Source organism: Lipotes vexillifer, unplaced genomic scaffold (genome assembly GCF_000442215.2).
Source record: "Lipotes vexillifer unplaced genomic scaffold, Lipotes_vexillifer_v1.1 scaffold91, whole genome shotgun sequence".
NCBI lineage: Eukaryota > Metazoa > Chordata > Mammalia > Artiodactyla > Lipotidae > Lipotes > Lipotes vexillifer.
In genome coordinates this window covers 2,624,981-2,639,753 of record NW_006777583.1, presented here as the reverse complement: position 1 = coordinate 2,639,753, position 14,773 = coordinate 2,624,981, and positions in this window count along the sequence as shown.

Here is a 14,773-nt window from a genome sequence, read left to right as displayed (position 1 = left end):
AAGGGAAAGAGTCCGCAATCAGATGACAATCTGATACAGACAAAATCTCAGACCTGGGGTACAGGAACGTCAGGTCCCACAGCCCTGGGATCCAGCCTTAACTGCAGGCCAAATTTCTCTGACTTAGGCAGAGTCATCCAGTGCCAGAATGCAGACTAACAGACAAGAGGGAAAACTGATTCTCCATTCCAAGGTTCTCTGTGCTTCTAAACACAGAATGCACAAACCTCCTTAAAATAAATCACTTAGAAAGCTCATCAGGGAGAGTGTAATCCCTGTCTTGTTCGCTCCGAGGAGAATATGCTAGTTCTTTTGATACCCCATCATTTCCTGACCACCAGATTCTAAAATCAGAACCTATTCTTGTATTAAATTGGCATGCTTACCAATGTAATGAAAAAAAGGTGAACATACAGGCTACTATGATGTTTAAAAACTATATATATGATCTTTTCCCCTACTAGCCAGTTTCTAAGGCATAAAACCATCTGCTTTTCTCACCAATCCAGAGATGTCCTCTTACTTGTCCTCCTTCACCTACTCCTGTCTCATTTGAACCATTTGAACACTCCCTTTCTCATGTCTGTATCCCAGGTGTGAGTTCCAGTCATCCTACCTCAAACCAAGTGATCTCTGAAATGTTCACAAGTGTTCAGTTCTAATCACTAGTGCTACCTTCTGAGAGAAGCCCTTACTTCAATTGCAGAAAGAAAGTTTCTGACAGTTGTCTCCTTTCATTTTCCACAATCTGCTTGTTTCTATACCTTCCTAATCTTCCTTTCTTCACAGCAATTGTGCATTTTAATCACTGAATTTCATGAGATAAAGTTGCCTATGTGGCCACCCCTTTCCCCCAACACCCTTAGGACTGTTCTAGAGGAAGAATTATAATACCCAGACTTTTAAGCTAGGCATTCAGAGGGCTTGAGCTAAATTATTTTGGTAGAGGCACAATATGGGGCATCTGAGTCTTAGAGTGCAACACCAGGCTCTGTGTGCCTGTCTCTGCTCCCCATAACCTATCCTTTTGAGGATCCTTGGAGAGATCTATCCCTGGAATATGCATGGAACCTTTCACCCTAGGCTATAAGATTCCTCAGCTTAAATGACAGCCACTACCACCACTACTCTCCTCAGAATCCTACAGGATTGAGGTCCACTGTCTCTTTCTTCTGTTTGTTGACAGGCTTCTTCTCTTTTTATAGCTATCAGCATCTTCCACCTTCCCACTTGCCTGAACTCATTGTTTCCTCACTACCTCTAAGTATTATTTAAGAATTTGCTACATACTACAAGTTATTTTATCTATTCTCCTACAATAACATCTGGTATTTCAAATCATAGCTGTGATGCAAGATAAAAATATGAACTTCCTTTTGTTGTGGATATGAATATGAATAAAAATGCTTATAAGTATGGCTCAAGAAAAACCAATTCATGGACAGTTAATACCTTTACTATAATAAAGAACTCATCATAATAACTTACAAGTCATTCAAAAGTGATCTAAGAATAGGACTTTAGAAACTAATTAAGTTGTGACATCTGGACTACATAGATCAATCAACAAGACTAGAGAGAAATGCTGAAAGAGGGAGATTTTCAGTCAGAAGATTAAGGCTCAAATCCTGTCTCTAACGCTTATTAGCCATGTGACCTTGAGGAAATTTCTTAACTTTTGAAGTATATGTACATAATAATTTTTTAGTAAGTGAGTTATGCTCCCATTTTTCCATGCCTGCCTATACTCATTCCCTTTGGCTTCCAACTCCTCCCATTAAAACTAGAAACTATTTCCTCATTCTCTGAGTCAGAGCTGGACTTGTACTCTGGCCAATAGGATGCAGCAGAAGTAGTGAAGTACCAGTGCCTAGTGTGGGCCTTGAGAGGACTTCATGCGCCACTCACTCTCTTAGAAACCTACAACATCCATGTGAGCGAGCCTGCACTATCCTGCTGGAGACACAGATATCCTTCCAGTTCCAGGAACACAGAAGCAAAAACAGTTTTCCCTACTGACTCCACTATAGTAAAGTCCTAGACAAGGGCTCTCACTGGCCTTGCTTGGGTCATGTGTCATATCTGAACCAACCACAATAGCCAGGTGAATGGAGCTCTCGGACCCTATGAGCTTTTTTTTTGACTCCGCTGGGTCTTCATTGCTGTGTGCGGGCTTTCTCTAGTTGCGGTGAGCAGGGGCTACTCTTCGTTGCAGTGCACAGGCTTCTCATTGTGGTGGCTTCTCTTGTTGCAGAGCATGGGCTCTAGGTGTGCAGGCTTCAGTAGTTGCAGCACACGGGTTCAGTAGTTGCAGCACACGGGCCCTAGGGTGCGCAGGCTTCAGTAGTTGCCTGGCTCAGTAGTTGTGGCTCACAGGCTCTAGAGTGCAGGCTCAGTAGTTGTGGCACACAGGCATAGTTGCTCCATGGCATGTGGGATTTTCCCGGACCAGGGATTGAACCTGTGTGCCCTGCATTGGCAGGTGGATTCTTAACCACTGTGCTACCAGGGAAGCCCCTATTAGTTCTTGTTATGATCCCTGTGTGAAGAGAGGAAACAGTCTGCACTAAAGGAGTAGAAAAGGATAGGAAATGTGCTGAGTTGCGAAAATAATAGTGCCAGAAGCCTGAAATAATACGTTATTGCTACCCTCCAATTTATTACATATGCAATTGTCCTTCATTATTACTGGACTACATCTTTGGACTTGTAGTCCATAGTCCAGTAAGGCAGAAAGAAGATAATCTGCCCTCAGAAACAGAATTTTGGGCTTTTTGCTTACATCTTTCTCTATAACCACTCTTTATAATCCTCTTAACCACCACGATATGGAGCAATTCTGGGAACATAAAGGAAATTAAACAAACATATATGTACTTTTAAGGAAAAGCACTTTATTATACTTAACTTTCTATTCTGTCACCAACATACAAATATTCTCATTGCATGCTAACAGGGTTTTTGGTGTTCTGGATACTGAGATTTTAGAGGCTTAAGATACCATGGCTGAATTTATACCCAGGCTTTAAAGATGATGTCTCTTGTGAACTGAATCATAGGATTGCAGAGACAGAAGAACACTTAGCAATCACTTAAATCTAAATTGGGTGAAGGGAGACCTTCAAGATGGCAGAGGAGTAAGATGCGGAGATCACCTTCCTCCCCACAAATACATCAGAAATACATCTACATGTGGAACAACTCCTACAGAACACCTACTGAATGCTGGCAGAAGACCTCAGACTTCCCAAAAGGCAAGAAACTCCCCACGTACCTGGGTAGGGAAAAAGAAAAAAGAAAAAACAGAGAAGACAAAAGAATAGAGACAGAACCTGCACCAGTGGGAGGGAGCTGTGAAGGAGGAAAGGTCTCCACACACTAGGAAGCCCCTTCGCGGGCGGAGACTGCGGGTGGCGGAGGGGGAGCTTCGCAGCCGCGGAGGACAGCACAGCAACAGGGGCGCGGAGGGCAAAGCGGAGAGATTCCCGCACAGAGGATCGGTGCCGACCGGCACTCACCAGCCCGAGGCTTGTGTGCTCGCCCGCCGAGGCGGGCGGGGCTGCAAGCTGAGGCTCGGGCTTCGGAGGTCAGATCTCAGGGAGAGGACTGGGGTTGGCTGCATGAACACAGCCTGAAGGGGGTTAGTGCACCACGGCTAGCCCGGAGGAAGTCCGGGAAAAACTCTGGACCTGCCTAAGAGGCAAGAGACCACTGTTTCGGGGTGTGCAAGGAGAGGGAATTCAGAACACCACCTAGACAAGCTCCAGAGACAGCTGCGAGCCGTGGCTATCAGCGTGGACCCCAGAGAAGGGCATGAGACGCTAAGGGTGCTACTGCAGCCACCAAGAAGCCTGTGTGCAAGCACAGGTCACTATCCACACCTCCCCTCCTGGGAGACTGTGCAGCCCGCCACTGCCAGGGCCCTGTGATCCAGGGACAACTTGCCCGGGAGAACACACAGGGCGCCTCAGGCTGGTGAAACGTCACGCTGGCCTCTGCCAGCCGCAGGCTCACCCCGCATTCCGTACCCCTCCCTCCCCCCGGCCTGAGTGAGCCAGAGCCCCCAGTCAGCTGCTCCTTTAACCCCGTCTTGTCTGAGCGAAGAAAAGATACCCTCAGGCGACCTACGTGGAGAGGTGCGTCCAATCCAAAGCTGAACCCCCGGAGCTGTGCAAACAAAGAAGAGAAGGAAATTTCTCCCAGCAGCCTTAGGAGCAGCAGATTAAATCTCCACAATCAACTTGATGTGCCCTGCATCTGTGGAATACAAGAATAGACAACGAGCCATCCCAAAATTGAGGCGGTGGACTTTGGAAGCAACTGTACACTTGGGGTTTGCTATATGCAACTGACTGGTTTCTGGTTTTATGTTTACCTTAGTTTAGTAAGGTAAACTACTTGCTTTGGTTGCTCTCTTTTATTTTTATATATATATTTAGATTTTTTCCCCCTTTTTCCCTTTTTTTGTGAGGGTGTATGTGTATGCTTCTTTGTGTGATTTTTGTCTGTATAGCTCTGCTTTTATCATTTGTCCTAGGGTTCTGTTTGTCTGTTTTTGGGGGTGTTTTTTAGTATAGTTTTTAGTGCTTGTTATCACTGGTGGATTTGTTTTTTGCTTTGGCTGCTCTCTTCCTTCTTTCTTTTTTCTTTTTTATTCCTTTTTTAAATTTTGGATATTTTAAATTTTTTTTATTTTAACAACTTTATTTCTTTTTATTTTCTCCCTCCCTCCCGCCCTCCCTCCCTTCCTTCCTTTCTTTCCTTTTTCTCCCTTCTCCTCTGAGGCACGTGGCTGACAGAGTCTTGGTGGTCCGACCAGATGTCAGATCTGTGCCTCTGAGGTGGGAGAGCCAAGTTCAGGACACTGGTCCACCAGAGACCTCCTGGATCCATGTAATATCAAATGGCGAAAGCTCTCCCAGAGATCTCCATCTCAACGCTAAGACCCAGCTCCACTCAAAAACCAGCAAGCCACAGTGCTGGACACCCTATGCCAAACAACTAGCAAGATAGGACACAAACGTACCCATTAGCAGAAAGGCTGCCTAAAATGATAATAAGGTCACAGACACCCCAAAACACACCACCAGAGGTGGTCCTGCCCACCAGAAAGACAAGATCCAGCCTCATCCACCAGAACACAGGCACTAGGCCCCTCCACCAGGAAGCCTACACAACCCACTGAACCAGCCTTAGCCACTGGGGGCAAACACGAAAAATAACAGGAACTAAGAACCTGCAGCCTGCAAAAAGGAGACCACAAACACAGTAAGTTAAGCAAAATGAGAAGACAGCGAAACACACAGAAGATGAAGGAGCAAGGTAAAAACCCACCAGAACAAACAAATGAAGATGAAATAGGCAGTCTACTTGAAAAGGAATTCAGAGTAATGATAGTAAAGATGATCCAAAATATTGGAAATACAATGGAGAAAATACAAGAAACGTTTAACAAGGACCTAGAAGAACTAAAGAACAAACAATGATGAACAATGCAATAAATAAAATTAAAAATTCTCTAGAAGGAATCAATAGCAGAATAACTGAGGCAGAAGAATGGATAAGTGACCTAGAAGATAAAATAGTGGAAATAACTACCACAGAGCAGAATAAAGAAAAAAGAATGAAAAGAATTGAGGACACTCTCAGAGACTTCTGGGACAACATTAAACGCACCAACATTTGAATTATAGTGATCCCAGAAGAAGAAGAGAAAAAGAAAGGGACTGAGAAAATATCTGAAGAGACTATAGTTGAAAACTTCCCTAACACGGGAAAGGAAATAGTCAATCAAGTCCAGGAAGCACAGAGAGTCCCACACAGGATAAATCCAAGGAGAAACACGCCAAGATACATATTAATCAAACTATCGAAAATTAAACACAAAGAAAAAATATAAAAAGCAGCAAGGAAAATACAAGTAACGTACAAGGGAACCCCCATAAGGTTAACAGCTGATCTTTCAGCAGAAACTCTGCAAGCCAGAGAGGAGTGGCAAGACATATTTAAAGAGATGAAAGGGAAAAACCTACAACCAAGATTACTCTACCTGGCAAGGATCTCATTCAGATTTGATAGAGAAATTAAAACCTTTACAGACAAGCAAAAGGTAAAAGAATTCAGCATGACCAAACCACCTTTACGACAAATGCTGAAGGAACTTCTCTAGGCAGGAAACACAAGAGAAGGAAAAGACCTACAATAACAAACCCCAAAACAATTAAGAAAATGGTAATAGGAACATACATATCAATAATTATGTTAAATGTAAATGGATTAAATGCTCCCACCAAAAGACACAAACTGGCTGAATGGACACAAAAAACAAGACCCATATATATGCTGCCTACAAGAGACCCACTAGGGACCTAGGGACCTAGGGACCTAGGAGACCTAGGGACACATACAGACTGAAAGTGATGGGATGAAAAAAGATATTCCATGCAAATGGAAAGCAAAAGAAAGCTGGAGTAGCCCTTCTCATATCAGACAAAATAGACTTTAAAATAAAAATTATTACAAGAGACAAAAAAGGACACTACATAATGATCAAGGGATCAATCCAAGAAGAAGATATAACAATTGTAAATATATATGCACCCAACATAGGAGCACCTCAATATATACGGCAACTGCTAACAGCTATAAAAGAGGAAAGCCACAGTAACACGATAATAGTGGGGGACCTTAACACCTCACTTACACCAATGCACAGATCATCAAAACAGAAAGTTAATAAAGAAACACAAGCTTTAAATGACACAATAGACCAGATAGAGTTAATTGATATTTATAGGACATTCCATCCGAAAACAGCAGATTACACTTTCTTCTCAAGTGCGCATGGAACAGTCTCCAGGATAGATCACATCTTGGGTCACAAATCAAGCCTCAGTAAATTTAAGAAAACTGAAATCATATCAACCATCTTTTCTGATCACAGTGCTATAAGATTAGAAATCAATTACAGGGAAAAAAAGGTAAAAAACACAAAAACATGGAGGCTAAACAATACGTTACTAAATAACCAAGAGATCACTGAAGAAATCAAAAAGGAAATCAAAAAATACCTCGAGACAAATGACAATGAAAACACCATGATCCAAATCCTATGGGATGCAGCAAAAATACACCAAAGTTAGCAGAAGGAAAGAAATCATAAAGATCAAATCAGAAATAAATGAAAAAGAAAGGAAGGAAATGATAGCAAAGATTAATAAAACTAAAAGCTGGTTTTTTGAGAAGATAGACAAAATTGATAAACCATTAGCCAGACTCATCAAGAAAAAAAAGGAGAAGACTCAAATCAATAGAATTGGAAATGAAAAAGGAGAAGTAACAACGGACACTACAGAAATACGAAGGATCATGTGAGATTACTAAAAGCAACTATATGCCAATAAAATAGATAACATGGAAGAAATGGAAAAATTCTTAGTAAAGCACAACCTTCCAAGATTGAACCAAGAAGAAATAGAAAATATAAACAGACCAATCACAAGCACTGAAATTGAGACTGTGATTAAAAATCTTCCAACAAACAAGAGCCCAGGACCAGATGGCTCCAAAGGTGAATTCTATCAAACATTTAGAGAAGAGCTAACACGTGTCTTTCTCAAACTCTTCCAAAATATAGCAGAGGGCGGAACACTCCCAAATTCATTCTACGAGGCCACATTACCCTGATACCAAAACCAGACAAAGATGTCACAAAGAAAAAAAACTACAGGCCAATATCACTGGTGAACATAGATGCAAAACTCCTCAACAAAACAGTAGCAAACAGGATCCAACAGCACATTAAAAGGATCATACACCATGATCAAGTGGGGTTTATCCCAGGAAGGCAAGGATTCTTCAATATACTCAAATCAATCAATGTGATAAATCATATTAAAAATTGAAGGAGAGGGCTTCTTTGGTGGCTCAGCGGTTGAGAGTCCACTTGCCGATGCAGGGGACACAGGTTCGTGCCCCAGTCCAGGAAGATCCCACATGCCGTGGAGCGGCTGGGCCATGAGCCATGGCCGCTGAGCCTGCGCGTCCGGAGCCTGTACTCCGCAACGGGAAAGGCCACAACAGTGAGAGGCCTGCGTATCACAAAAAAAAAAGAAAAAAAAAATTGAAGGAGAAAAAACATACCATCATCTCAATAGATGCAGAAAAAGCTTTCGACAAAATGCGACACCCATTTATGATAAAGACCCTCTGTAAAGTTAGCATAGAGGGAACTTACCTCAACATAATAAAGGCCATATATGACAAACCCACAGCCAACATCGTTCTCAATGGTGAAAAACTGAAACCATTTCCTGTAAGATCAGGAACAAGACAAGGGTGTCCACTCTCACCACTATAATTCAACATAATTTTGGAAGCAATCGGAGAAGAAAAAGAAATAAAAGGAATCCAAGTCGGAAAAGAAGAAGTAAAACTGTCACTGTTTGCAGATTACATGATACTATACATAGAGAATCCTAAAGATGATACCAGAAAACTAATCAATGAATTTGGTTAAGTAGCAGGGTACAAAATTAATGCACAGAATTCTCTTGCAGAGATTGGTTCAAGATGGCAGAGTAGAAGGACATGGTCTAACTCCCTCTTTAGAGAACAACGGAATCACAAGTAACTTCTGAACAATCATCGACAGAAAGATACTGGAACTCACCAAAAAAGACACCTCACATGCAAAGACAAAGGAGAAGCCACAATGAGACGGTAGGAGGGGCGCTATCACAATAAAATCAAATCCCATAACTCCTGGGCGGGTGACTCACAAACTGGAGAACACTAATACCACAGAAGTCCACCCACTGGAGTGAAGGTTCTGAGCCACATGTCAGGCTTCTCAACCTGGGGGTCTGGCAATGGGAGGAGGAATTCCTAAAGGCTCAGACTTTGAAGGCTAGCAGTATTTCATTGCAGGACTTCAGCAGGACTGGGGGAACAGAGACTCCACTCTTGGAAGGCCCACACAAAGTAGTGTGCACATTGGGACCCAGGGGAAGGAGCAGTGACCACATAGGAGACTGAACCAGACCTACCTGCTAGTGCTGGTGGGTCTCCTACAGAGGCGAGGGGCAGCTGTGGCTCACCAAGGAACAAGGACACGGGCAGCAGAAATTCTGGGAAGCATTCCTTGGCATGAGCCCTCCCAAAGTCTGCCATTAGACCAGCAAAGAGCCCAGATAGGCTCCAGTGTAGGGTCGCCACAGGCCAAACAACCTACAGGGGGGGAACCCAGCCCCACCCATCAGCAGACAAGTGGATTAAAGTATTACTGAGCTCTGCCCACCAGAGCAACAGCCAGCTCTACCCACCACCAGTCCCTCCCATCAGGACACTTGCACAAGCCTCTTAGATAGCCTCATCCACCAGAGGGCAGACAGCAGAAGCAAGATGAACTATGATCCTGCAGTCTGTGAACAAAAACCACATTCACAGAAAGATAGACAAGATAAAAAGGCAGAGGGCTTTGCACCAGATGAAGGAACAAGATAAAATCCCAGAAAAACAACTAAATGAAATGGAGACATGAAATCTTCCAGAAAAAGAATTCAGAATAATGATATGAAGATGATCCAGGACCCCAGGAAAAGAATGGTGGCAAAGATCAAGGAGACGCAAGAAATGTTTAACAAAGATCTAGAAGAATTAAAGAACAAACAAACAGGGATGAACAATACAACAACTGAAATGAAAAATACACTGGAAGGAATCAATAGCAGAATAACTGAGGCAGAAGAATGGATAAGTGACCTGGAAGACAGAATGGTGGAATTCACTGTTGTGGAATGGAATAAAGAAAAAAGAATCAAAAGAAATGAAGACAGCCTAAGAGATATCTGAGACAACATTAAACGCAACAATATTCACATTATAGGGGTCCCAGAAGGAGAAGAGAGAGAGAAAGGACCAGAGAAAATACTTGAAGAGATTATGGTTGAAAACTTCCCTAACATGGGAAAGGAAAGAGCCACCAAAGTCCAGGAAGTGCAGAGAGTCCCATACAGGATAAACCCAAGGAGAAACATGCCGAGAAACATAGTAATCAAACTGACAAAAATTAAAGACAAAGAAAAACTATTGAAAGCAACAAGGGAAAGACAACAACTAACATACAAGGGAACTCCCATAAGGTTAACAGCTGATTTCTCAGCAGAAACTCTACAAGCCAGAAGGAAGTGGCATGACATACTTAAAGCAATGAAAGGGAAGAACCTACAACCAATATTACCCTACCCGGCAAGGATCTCATTCAGATTTGATGGAGAAATCAAAAGCTTTACAGACAAGAAAAAGCTAAGAGAATTCAGCACCACCAAACCAGCTCTACAACAAATGGTAAAGGAGTGTCCCTAAATGGGAAACACAAGAGAAGAAGAGGACCAAAAAACAAACCCAAAACAATTAAGAAAATGGTAATATGAACATAGATAGCAAAAATTACCTTAAACGTGAATGGATTAAATGCTCCAACCAAAAGACAGGCTTGCTGAATGGATACAAAAAAAAGACCCATATATATGCTGTCTACAAGAGACCTACTTCAAACCTGGGGACACATAAAGACTGAAAGTGAGGGGATGGAAAAAGATATTCCATGCAAATGGAAATCAAAAGAAAGCTGGAGTAGCAATACTCATATCAGAAAAAATATGCTTTAAAATAAAGAATGTTACAAGAGACAAGGAAGTACACTACGTAATAATCAAGGGATCAATCCAAGAATTAGATATAACAATTACAAATACATATACACCCAATATAGGAGCACCTCCATACAAAAGGCAACTGCTAACAGCTCCAAAGGAGGAAATTGACAGTAACACAAAAATAGTGGGGGACTTTAACACCTCACTCACACCAATGGAAAGATCATTCAAACAGAAAATTAATAAGGAAACATGAGCTTTAACTGACACAACAGACCAGATAGATTTAATTGATATTTATAAGACATTCCATACGAAAACAGAAGATTACACTTTCTTCTCAAGTGCGCACGGAACATTCTCCAGGATAGATCACATCTTGGGTGACAAATCAAGCCTCTGTAAACTTAAGAAAATTGAAATCATATCAAACATCTTTTCTGACCCCAACACTATGAGATTAGAAATCAAGTACAGGGAAAAAACGTAAAATACACAAACACATGGAGGCTAAACAATATGTTACTAAATAACCAAGAGATCACTGAAGAAATCAAAGAGAAAATCAAAAAATACCTAGAGACAAATGACAATGAAAACACGATGAATCAAAACCTATGGGGTGCAGCAAAAGCAGTGCTAAGAGGGAAGTTTATAGCTATACAAGTCTACCTCAAGAAACAAGAAAACTCTCAAATAAACAATCAAACCTTACACATAAAGGAACTAGAGAAAGAAGAACAAACAAAAGCGAAAGTTAGCAGAAGGAAAGAAAGATCAGAGCAGAAATAAATGAAATAGAAACAAAGAAAACAACAGCAAAGATTAATAATAAAACTAAAAGCTGGTTCCTTTGAGAAGATAAACAAAATTGATAAACCATTAGCCAGACTCATCAAGAAAAAGAGGGAGAGGACTCAAATCAATAAATTTAGAAATGAAAAAAGAGAAGTTACAACAGACACTGCAGAAATACAAGGCATACTAAGAGACTAGTACAAGCAACTCTATGCCAATAAAATGGATAACCTGGAAGAAATGGACAAATTCTTAGAAATGTATAACCTTCCAAGACTGAACCAGGAAGAAAGAGAATATATGAGCAGATCAATCACAAGTAATGAAATCAAAAGTGTGATTAAAAATCTTCCAACAATACAATGGAATATTACTCAGCCATAAAAAGAAACGAAATTGAGCTATTTGTAATGAGGTGGATAGATCTAGAGTCTGTCATACAGAGTGAAGTAAGTCAGAAAGAGAAGGACAAATACCGTATGCTAACACATATATATGGAATTTAAGAAAAAAAAATGTTATGAAGAACCTAGGGGTAAAACAGGAATAAAGACAGAGACCTACTGGAGAACAGACTTGAGGATATGGGGAGGGGGAAGGGTGAGGTGTGTTAGGGCAAGAGAGAGACATGGACATATATATACTAACAAACGTAAGGTAGATAGCCAGTGGGAAGCAGCCGCATGGCACAGGGATACCAGCTCGGTTCTTTGTGGCTGCCTGGAGGGGTGGGATAGGGAGGGTGGGAGGGAGGGAGACAAAGAGGGAAGAGATATGGGAACATATATATATGTATAACTGACTCACTCTGTTATAAAGCAGAAACTAACACACCATTGTAAAGCAATTATACTCCAAATCTTCCAACAAACAAAAGTCCAGGACCAGATGGCTTCACAGGTGAATTCTATCAAACATTTAGAGAAGAGCTAACACCCATCCTTCTCAAACTCTTCCAAAAAATTGCAGAGGAAGGAAAACTCCCAAACTCATTCTATGAGGCCACCATCACCCTGATACCAAAACCAGACAAAGATACGACAAAAAAAGAAAATTACAGACCAATATCACTAATGAATATAGATGAAAAAATCCTCAACAAAATACTAGCAAACAGAATTCAACAAGGATTAAAAGGATCATACACCATGATCAAGTGGGATTTATCCCAGAGATGCAAGGATTCTTCAATATATGTAAATCAATCAATGTGATACACCATATTAACGAATTGAAGAATAAAAACCATATGATCATCTCAACAGATGCAGAAAAAGCTTATGACAAAATTCAACACCCATTTATGATAAAAACTCTCCAGAAAGTGGGCATAGAGGGGACCTACTTCAACATAATAAAGGCCATATAAGACAAACCCACAGCAAACATCATTCTCAATGGTGAAAAACTGAAAGCATTTCCTCTAAGATTAGGAACAAGACAAGGATGTCCACTCTCACCACGATTAGTCAACATAGTTTTGGAAGTCCTACCCATGGCAACCAGAGAAGAAAAAGAAATAAAAGGAATCCAAATTGGAAAAGAAGAAGTAAAACTGTCACTGTTTCCAGATGACATGATACTATACATAGAGAATCCTAAATATGCCACCAGAAAACTACTAGAGCTAATCAATGAATTTGGTAAAGTTGCAGAATACAAAATTAATGCACAGAAATTTCTTGCATTCTTATACCCTAATGATGAAAAATCTGAAAGAGAAATTAAGGAAACACTCCCATTTACCATTGCAACAAAAAGATGACAGACCATGCTGCTGACCATTGCAAAAAGAAGAAAATACCTAGGAATAAACCTACCTAGGGAGACAAAAGACCTGTATGCAGAAAACCATAAGACACTGATGAAAGAAATTAAAGATGATACCAACAGATGGAGAGATATACCATGTTCTTGCAGATGACATGATCTCTTCAATAAGTGGTGCCAGGAAAACTGGACAGCTATATGTAAAAGAATGATATTAGAACACTCCCTAACACCATACACAAAGATAAACTCAAAATGGATTAAAGACCTAAATGTAAGGCCAAACACTATAAAACTCTTAGAGGAAAACATAGGCAGGACACTCTATGATATAAATCACAGCAAGATCCTTTTTGACCCACCTCCTAGAGAAAGGGCAATAAAAACAAAAACAAGCAAATGGGACCTAATGAAACTTAAAATCTTTAAAAACTTAAAAACTTAAAAACTTAAAAACTTAAAAACCATAAACAAGATGAAAAGACAACCCTCAGAATGGGAGAAAGTATTTGCAAATGAAGCAACTGACAAAGGATTAATCTCCAAAATATACAAGCAGCTCATGCAGCTCAATATCAAAAAAACAACCCAGGGCTTCCCTGGTGGCGCAGTGGTTGAGAGTCCGCCTGCCGATGCAGGGGACACGGGTTCGTGCTCCGGTTTGGGAAGATCCCACGTGCCGCGGAGCGGCTGGGCCCGTGAGCCATAGCTGCTCAACCTGTGCGTCCAGAGCCTGTGCTCCGCAACAGGAGAGGCCACAACATTGAGAGGCCCGCGTACCGCAAAAAAAAATAAGAGTCATGTACCACAATGTTCATTGCAGCACTATTTACAATAGCCAGGACATGGAAGCAACCTAAGTGTCCATCGACAGATGAATGAATACAGAAGATGTAGCACATGTATACAATGGAATATTACTCAGCCATAAACAGAAACGAAACTGAGTTATCTGTAGTGAGGTGGATGGACCTAGAGACTGTCATACAGAGTGAAGTAAGTCAGAAAGAGAAAAATAAATACCGTATGCTAACACATATATATGGAATCTTAAAAAAAAAAAGGTTCTGAAGAACCTATGAGCAGGACAGGAATAAAGATGCAGACATTGAGAATGGACCTGAGGACATGGGGTGGGGGAAGGGTAAGCTGGGACAAAGTAAGAGAGTGGCATGGACTTATATACACTACCAAATGTAAAATAGATAGCTAGTGGGAAGCAGCCACATAGCACAGGGAGATCAGCTCTGTGCTTTGTGACTACCTAGAGGGGTGGGATAGGGAGGGTGGGAGGGAGATGCAAGAGGGAGGAGATATGGGGATATATGTATATGTATAGCTGATTCACTTTGTTATAAAGCAGAAACTAACACACCATTGTAAAGCAATTATACTCCAATAAAGATGTTAAAAATAAATAAATAAATAGGTTGAAAACAGAAAAGACATCTCAAGTTACAGGCTTTGGGGCCATGGATGGGGCAATTGTTGCTACTGCTGTTCTTGTTCAATGTGTAACACAGATGCTGTATGTCTAAATATGTAAT